Raw genomic sequence first — 9972 nt, forward strand, 5'->3', positions numbered from 1 at the left:
TAAATTCCTTAAGTAAAACAGAGATTGATTGTTTAAGTGATGATAATAAAAGGTAGGGCTTTGATATCCACCACTAATTATATTCAACTAATATAACAATATGCCAATGATTTGATCATGTTATGCATATCTAATGGTTGTCAACCTAAGGGCATGGGTGTATACTCCTTAAGCTATAGATTTCCCTAAGCAACGAGTTAGGCATGGGTGTATACTCTAACTCTTTTCTTTCCTAAAGGATTTAGCATGGTATATACTAAGTTGTTCTTTAGAAAAGCATATGTTCTATGAAAATTGACAAACATACGAGGCCTAGGGCATGGGTGTATACTCCCGGTTCCTCATGTTGATTAACCCAAGAATCGCGGAGTGAATTCTTTTGTCATTTATGTTAAACCCAGGACTCGGTCATCCAAATTTATCTAACTAACTAGTCCATACCACATGCATATGTTGATCAGGCACATGCATATGTTGATCAGGCACACACATATGAGGAATTCATGCAAGCAGGTATTAATCATGTTAAATAGCACAACAAGATCATTACAAAGGCGCCAATATTGAAATATTAATTAAACATAACTAGGGCTTCAATCTAGCCCTATTAAATAAATTAGCTACACATAGAGTTAATGTTAAACATCTTCATAAAAGAAAAGAAAAGAAAAAAATAAACCCGAGACTTGAACTTCAAGAGCTCATCTTCTTCTCCTTACAAAGTATATCTATTTTAGAGGCTTAAGGGTCTATTTATAGGTTTTAGAAGTCCTTGGCAAAGTAGTAAACCTAGGGATTTCGTAGGGTTTTGAGACCTATTACAATTGGGAGTTGAAAAACCCTAATATGGAAAGAGTGACACTTTAGTCGCTACTTGATGTGTCTCCTGCGCACGGGTGCAATTGATCGCAGCCCGTGTGCGCTCGATCATAGGTCTAGTATCGATCCTTCTTCTGGCATGCGCTCGATCTCTCCTGGCCTGCTTTGTGTTGTGTCCTTTCGGGTACTGCGCTCGATCGCAGGTACCCTGCGATTGATCGTAGTGTCATGGAGCTCCAATTTTTTCCATCTTCTTTTTTTGAGCCCAAATCATCTAGCTTTACTTCATTTTCTTCCAAAAGCCTATAAAAATATGAAAAACACAAAAAGGAATTAAAATGGCCTAATTGACTAAAACTAAAGGATTAAAACATGCAAGTTAAAGGCTGAAAATATGAATATTTTAGCACTTATCAAAAACCTAAAAACTGAAAGAAAACACAAAACTTATCAAGTATCGTTAGCCTTAATTTTGCTACGAAATATTTCATGGAAGAATCAAAGTCAAAGTCAAAGGGATTAGTTATTTAATCAAAAATAAACATTTCCAAATCATTAGCCTTATGTTTCACTTATGCTCATTGGGCCTATGTATTGGTGGCAAAATTTCCAAATCATTAGCCTCTATATCCTTGAGATCTATTGTGTTCTTGAAGAAAGAAGAACTTATTCTTCATATTCTTGAAGAAAGAAGAAATTGTTCTTCGTGTTCTTAAACAATAAAGAACATGTTCTTGCAGAGGAAATTATTATTATTTTTTTTTTGCCGAAAGCAAGGAATGGCCATTTATATCCAAGTAAGTGTTCTTCATTCTTGAAATTTAATTTTAAATAGAAATTGTTCTTCACATGTTCTTCATAATGGATCTTGGCATGGGAATTCGATTCCTTCTGCTGCGCAAATATCTAATATGCAATCCTATTCGCAACAATTGTTGTACCTGTAAAGGAGGAAGATGGACCCAGGGACGCATCTGGTCATTATGAAGGACTTGATCCAGATCAGTTTTGAGGAATTGGACCATGTCCGGCTCAAGTTTATGTGGGATGCTAGCAGAGCTATTCTTTAAGAGATGATCGAGATTATCTTTGTACTTTATTTGGTTAAGCGTAGGCTTTAATTTCATTCAAACCAATTAAGAGTGATTTGTATTATATTTTGATGACTGGTCTCTAACCACTACTTTTGGACTTATTTATGTTATGATGCTCTATGTTTCACTCTAATTGTTATGATAATGGTTTTAAATTATTACTATCTACGTCCCTTAGTCAAATTCTTTCATTGTAGTCTCTTTTCAAAATGTATGAGATCCCTAAATCTTGTTCTGAAAGGAATAAGGCTAAGAGGCAAACCATGGAGTGAATTTCTAGTTAATTGATTTAAGTAGGCGTTAAATCTTCTCTCACTATGTTCGGGGTGAACGAGGTGGATGGGAGATGAATGGGGTCTGAAGGGTCGTGAGGGATGTATTTATAAAGTGGATGGAATGGATAAGGTCCAATGATGTGGCTAATAGATTAATTTTGCTTTTTAGGCTTTATAGAACGTTTGGTCTACTACCTTCAAACGTCCAGTCTATTGTTGTATTTAAGGCTAGGGTTTTATTCGAACATTCCAAAGAATCCTTGAATGTTCAAGTTTGGGTTTTGTCGAACATTCTAGGGTAACTTTGAAAAATCGACCATAGTTTAAATTTATTAAAAATTGTTTGGGATTTTCTTTTTTGGAAAATTGTTTTGGATACTTTTAAATAGCGAGTGTTTATTTTATAAAACTGGACTGAGTTGGATTAAATACTTTTTTATTTTATATTATTATTTCGGGATATTACATTTGGAAATTACACTATCCATCTTCTTGTTACTTTCGTCTAATTTTTTCCTCATTCGTTCCATCACACTCCCCATTTTTGCGACCAGTTGTTCAAGCCGATCGACGAGTGATCAGCCATTGAATAACCTGTCTCTAGTACCAAAATATTTCGAGAATTTGTAACTGATTGTGTCACTCACTTTTCAACTAGGAACGAAGTTGGGTCTAGCCTCTTCTTCCTACCTATGGTTGCTAATAGAAGAATGTTAGGGGTCTAATAATAGAGATATTTTAGGATTAAAATACCTTAGGATAATATGTTATCTTTATAGATAACATTAGAAGTAGGGATTAGAATTTAAATATTAGATATAAGTATTATTATTAGAGTAGTTTATTCTACTTAGTCTTTTATTTTCACTATGCATTGTAATTGTCTATTTAAAGACATCAAGCTCATTAATAAATGAAATCAGAAAATTAATCCCAAACCTTGTATTTGAAAAGGGTTTTAGGTTTCCTCAAAATCTAAAAGTTCTAGGTTCCCTCAGAATCTAAGGTCTAAGTTCTCTCAGAACCTAAAATCTATGCCCATTACATATTATGTGTTTGAAAACAATCATTATGATAACATTTGGTATCAGAGCATCGTTGTTTTCTATAGCAATCAACAATCCATGGGGGATTCACATCTTGATCGACTTGAGAAAAAAATTGCTAGTCTCATAACTAAGTTCGAAGGTTTGATCAAGAAATCGGAACAGCAGATGGAAAGGATGGAGAAAAAATTGACAACCTTCTCTCAAAGAAAGGGTTGGATGCACAAAAAAAATGAAGTTGTCGTTCAGCCATTCCACCACGTTGAAGCCCCAATTCCACAACTCAATCTCACTGCCACCCAATTTCGCCACCATTCAATCGCACCAACGGTCGTCATACTGTCTAGCATCGTTCAGCCACCCCCAGCTTTGTCTCCAAAATGTGCCATCACTTTGACCCAGAAACCACAGTAGTGGCCATCCATCAACTACCGCGCCTTACACCAATGAGTCATCGCTCATACAAGCTAAAGAAAACATATGAGATTTGAAATTTCTGCCAAAGATTCAAGATGTCGTGCTTGTAGATGGGAAAAAAATTGGTGCTATTGTGGCTAACAGCACGGCCATTGATATAAATCCATGCTCGGATCGACCGCCTAGGAAGCGTATGAGAAGCCCATAGACTATGGATATGAAGACTCCCTTTCACTCACACAGATTCTTCAAAGAATGTTTTTATCCCAAGGTGCTACCCTTGATGTGATCAAGGCTCCTAAGTTTTCAGCTTCAAATCTACTTTAAGATGTTTTCAAAATTGTAGGACCTTGAGGACAAGGTCCATTTTAAGGGGAATGGAATGCTAATAATAGAGATATTTTAGGATTAAAATACCATAGGATAATATGTTATCTTTATAGATAATATTAGAAGTAAGGATTAGAATTTAAATATTAGAGATAAGTATTATCATTAGAATAGTTTATTCTACTTGGTCTTTTATTTTCTCTATGCATTACAATTGTCTATTTAAAGAGATCAAGCTCATTATTAAAGGAATCAGAAAATTAATCCCAAACCTAGAGTTTGAAAAGGGTTTTAGGTTTCTTCAAAATCTAAAAGGTATAGGTTTCCTTAAAATCTAAGTTCTAGATTTCCTCATAATCTAAAATCTATCCCGTTACGTATTTACAAAATCATTCACCTAACAAATAATTAGCAATAAGATTTTTAAAAGGATCCATAGCCTTTGTCAAACACATTATTTGAAATATAAACTTTGCATACTATTAGTCATCAAACTTATGGATAGAAATTAGTTACAAACTTCATACAAACCAATCTAATAAAGTGACATGTGTCTCATATCTATTAAAAATAAATAAAAATAAAAAAATAAAAAAAATAAAAAACGTGAGAAGCACATATTATTAAAAAATCATGTGTTTCTCACATGTTAAGGGGCACATGTCACTTTATTAGATTAGTTTATATAAATTAGCTACAAATTAGTTTGTAGCTAATTTTTGTTAGGTTTATATAGAGTACGAGTTGTGGAGGACTTGAATACTGTTAAAGTAATACTTAAGTGATTAAATTTATCTACTCCTATTAGCTTAACCTTACAGGATAAGTTGTGATTTAACATGGTATTAGAGCCAAAGGTCTTGAGTTAGGCCTTACTAATTAAAAAAGGTGTGATACAACCACAACTTAAACCCTACTTTAGCCAAACTTTTAGACCAAATTTCTCTCTCTCTCTCTCTCTCTATAGTTTAAGGCTCTCTCCTCCACAGGCAGTTATTTTTAAAAAAATATAAGAGAAAAGTTGGCCAAAGTTGGGTTTAAATTGTGTCTTTATCATTTTCCTTAAAAAATGGGTTTAACCTTGACTTTGTCAAATGACTCTCAATTTAAATTAAATATTCTAAGTATTAGGTCTCACCTATTAAAAAGGTGATTTAACAAATACAAGACTCAAATTCCTAATACTATCTGGACTTGAATAACACTTATCTGAAGTGTATTCTAAAACTTGCGTGTCTTGAATAACACTATCAGCAATATTAGAGTAATAATACTCCTCATTGAAATAGAAATAAATTAAGTACTGACATTGGAATCATAAGACTATCAAGTACAATTTGCACCTTTAAAATATAAATATTTTTTCGTCCCAATTAAGGACAAATATTAACTTTCCATGGATAAAGAAAAACCGTGAAGAAAATATCACAAAATATGAGAGACAAAGACACCTGAAGATGCATGTCAAAAACAGCAACGAGACAAATTCAGTTTCAGATTGGTCCAGGTGTCACTTGCTATATAAGCTCAAAGACAATGAAAATTACTTGGCAAACGGGTGAATTTGGCATCCAAAAAAAAAATAAAAAAAGAAAGAAAGAAAAGAAAGGAAAGAAAAGTATTTTTTGTGACAGACATTCCTGGGAATAGCCTTGATTCAAATAAATAAACCCCAATCATGGATTTGGACTGTGTGATGGGTGACGTTTTATTGACTAATGGTCCGTTTGCAAATTCATGTATCTATCAAACTGTTAGAATAATCAATGTTTTGGACCACATACAATTTAAGGCTTATGAACCCCATCTAAATATGATGTTGCTGATTTGTGACCATGTGAGCCATGTGTACGTACATCGTGGACTGCCCTATCATCAGCTTGTGGATGTTAAACATCTTATTAGCTCCACCACTTGATCAGGTGGTCATGCTTACTTGCAAATTTCAAGCATGCTTTCATGTTCATATACCTAATCAAACGCTTTACAACTTGATTACTTTCCCCCGAAGCGATGTATAACATTTAAATTCCTTTTTTATCAATAGTCTTGTATACAATCAAATAATCAAGGAAAAATGTAGTCAAAAAAAGGTTTTAACATGTAGATGTAAGCCGAACCACTTTAATTGTATCTTTCTTAATTTCATGCTTTCATCTCTTTAGATTATTATGTGATTCTATATGGTATCATAGCCCCAAAAACTCATGTAAGTATCGATCAAGTGCCAATTTTTTATTTATTTTTTTATTTTGGTTCTCTCATTCCTTCTGCATCTACAACCATAACCAAAATCGACAGTCTCACAGAATCACAGCCACAAATAGACATGAACCTCCCTCATCTTCCACAGCCCTTTTATGGTGCTTCTATTTCCTGTTGCACCGGTCTCCTCAATACCATGCCGCCGCCGCGCTTTTGTACGTTGAGAACCCTTAAGCCTTTCGTGTTTTATTTTTGCTACAATTTTTTTTTTTTTTTTTTTTTTTACCGACTTGCCTTGGATTCTCGATGCAAGCTGGTTTAAGTTCAAAAAAAAAAAAAAAAAAAAAAAAAAAAAACATATGTTTTGCCCATGTGGCCTATGAAGGCCCTTAGTTGGCAAAATTCCAGCCATTTTAACCGATGCCGACCAAACAGTTAACGATGCCATAGTAGCCATTTGTTTTTTTCACCCTTTGATGGTCAAGATTAAACGTGATCTACCATTGGGTTTGCAAGGGCGTATTGAAACAAAGTTATAAGAATTCAAGAGAGACAAGAGTTATAAGATGATTTTTGTAAATTAAATATATTGTTGTTATTATAGAAGTAGAAGAGACGTGTAACGTCCAAACTCTCTAATGAATAGAATCTTGTATATAATTAAATAATCAAGAAAATATTGAGTAAAAAAAGGCTTTGACGTGTGGATGTAAGTCATAGGCCAAACCACCTTAATTTTGTGTCTTTTGTTCATGCTTTCATCTCTTTAAATTATTATGTGATTCTATAATAGTAACCAAACTCACCAATTTTTGCATTGAGTACATACAGAATGCTCCATTCACAAATGGATAAAAGAGGGTCATTTTTCTTTTGGAGTTGGGTCTTTCTTTCTTTCTTTCTCTTTTTTTTTTTTTTTTTTTTTAAAAAAAAAAAAAAAAAAAAAATTTATGGATGACTTGGCGCTTAATCATATGACATTGATATGAGGTGCTAATATGAACACTAGCATGTCAATTGAGACACACCTAACATATGACAAACCATTCATTTTGATGGAAAAATGACATAGGAACCTATTTAAAATCTCGACAAAACCTAAAAACCATATTCAAATGAGATAAAAACCTAGGGTAAAATATGATTTTTTTTTTCCCTAAATTTTAGAAGTCTAGTGGTATATATGTTGCCACATAGAGGACCGGCTTAGTGTCTATGGATAATTAGGAGGTCGCCTAAGGACCCCCATGAAATAAAGCTCCAAATAGCTAACATTAGTATAATTAAGTTTGCTTCAAATAAAAAAAATAAAAAATTTAAGGCACCCATAATAGTAAAGAATTTAGTTAATGCTCCTTAATTAAGGCCCAATTATGATAAAAAGTAATTACAAAAAATTGAATTCTAAGATATTTGGGGAATAGGATCTTCTCCAATTCCATCCTACTATGATATTGACACTTCGGAAGAAATAAAGAAGAAAATGAAAGTCACATTAATTTATACCCCTAAAATAGTAACTAAACTTTTATTCTAAATATTTGAGGAACATGATTCTCCAATTCCATCCCGCCCGGCTTCTCCACTTTACATTGCTTCTTTGCCGATCAACAAACGGAGTCTCGCATGTTGTAGCGTGTTTCTCACGCGCCGACGCGTAGATCTCACGCGCCAACTTCTCAAGGATATCTACGATGCCTTGCTTTTCTACTGCTACTTTTGGTGGGGTATTGTTATTTTTAATTTTTTGCTTTGATTTATTTTTTTTTTCTTTTTGTCTTGGCTTTTGAGTCGTGGATGTGAATTGACTTCTAACCATGGGGCTGAGGAGGATTAGATCGGTATGAGAGATTATCTCTCACAGCCAGAAAATAAGTTTTGGAAATTTGGACTACCAATGTCTTAGATTTAGTCTGCCCAGAGCAGATATATTTTATAACCGAAGTTTACATGTGTTAGACGAAGCTGATGTCATACATAAAATTTGATTATAAGAATTTTTTGATTGTATCTATGACTTTGTAATTTCATAGCATTTGACTATATTTTATCATAATTTTATGCTTTATATGTAAGATAAGTCATGTTCTTGATCTTTTATCAATGAATTCTAGAAGATTCTTATATATTAAAAAATATTGAGCCGGTCTAAGCTTGGTGGATATACTACTACATTATTTTAGTCTACAACCAAATAAAATTTTGATTAAAAAACGTTCCTCCCCACGTCATTTCAAATAGAAAAGGATCCTAAAATCGACTTTGGTTGGCCCGACAAGGTTGGTTGATGAAAAGGGCCAACGAACATACTGCTACCAAAACATAGTACTCATTATTTAGGAAGACAGTATTGCAGCCACATAAGTGATGATGAGTTAGGGACAGCTTGAAATTTCATGTACAATAATCGAACGGCAAAATCTTGTATTTTCATGCATCTATATGATTGTATATCCAAACAAGACTTAATTAATTAGCATCATTTTCAGAATAAGGAAAAATGGAGAGAAGCAGAGAATAATAATTTTATGATATGATTGAAAGAATCCAATATATGATCATGTTTTGTAGATACCTGTCTACCATGTAAAGCATTAAGGTTAAAGATCATGTTCCCTTGGCCGGTGTATTTGGTCTTTTCAATCCGATTCTCAAAGCATATTCTGTTTGACCTTCAACAAATTAATAACGTTCCGCACTCTCGGATAAGAATTGGTCGCCCTATCTTTCTGTTTTTTATTTTTTAATTTGTTTTTTATTTATTTATTTTTTTTTAAATTTACTTTTTATATCACTGCAAATGAAAAATATAAAAAATGGTTGATGTTACAATTTTTATTATAACTTTTTAGACAAATTAATGTGTCAGTCTATAATGTTTCTAAATGACTTTGTAGTAAAAGCTTGAATACTTGAAGAAACAATGAAAAAAAAATACTAAACAAGTGGAAGACTAGATTTATTTATTTATTTATTTTTTTTAATATCACTGCAAAGAGAATATGAAAAATGCTTGATGCTACAACTTTTATTATAATTTTTAGACAAATTAATATGTCCGTCCATAACTGGTGAAAAAGCTCCCGTACTCCTAATTTAATATGAATTGTAGTGGAATGAATTGGCTTAGGTCATATATTTTAGTACTCTCATTCACGTCGTATAAGCTTAAACTCCTTTATAATAGGTGATATTTCTCCTCTCACGTATGTTCTTTTTAATAGGTGGGATTCAATACATGGCATTTTAATTTAAATGGAAGATAAATGGGAGTCAGGATTCGAACTCAAGATATCTGGATTTAATACCATGTTAAATCACTACTTGTTCCAAAAGCTTAAACTTATACAAAGATAATCATTATCAAATACTTTAATATGTAATTTTTTTATGGTCTAAATTTAATTTCACTCTCTCTTTCTTACAAAAAAATTTAAAATTAAATTTGGACTATTGAGAAAGCTGTACTTTTTTTAGAGCACCTAAGCCAAATGGGCAGGCATAGGCGGGCCGGAGTTGAATAAATGGGGGGTGAAAGGGCCATCTTAGATATGAGGTTGTAAGGGGTTTAGGGTACCCCACAGTGTCCAGTTCCAAATCTTAAAAGCTTCTAAGTATATATGAAGAGCTGCTTTTTTGGATGAAAATAGAAGAAATCCATTGAAGATATATATGGGCACTTGGGGAAGGAATATGGACCACAAAACTCCTTTCTTTCTCTCTTTCTAACCTCCAATATTGCTGTTTTGCCTTAAATAGGGGATTAATTACAGAAGAAGCAAACTA

Source organism: Corylus avellana, chromosome 9 (genome assembly GCF_965113065.1).
Source record: "Corylus avellana chromosome 9, dhCorAvel1.hap1.2, whole genome shotgun sequence".
NCBI classification, from domain to species: Eukaryota; Viridiplantae; Streptophyta; class Magnoliopsida; order Fagales; family Betulaceae; genus Corylus; species Corylus avellana.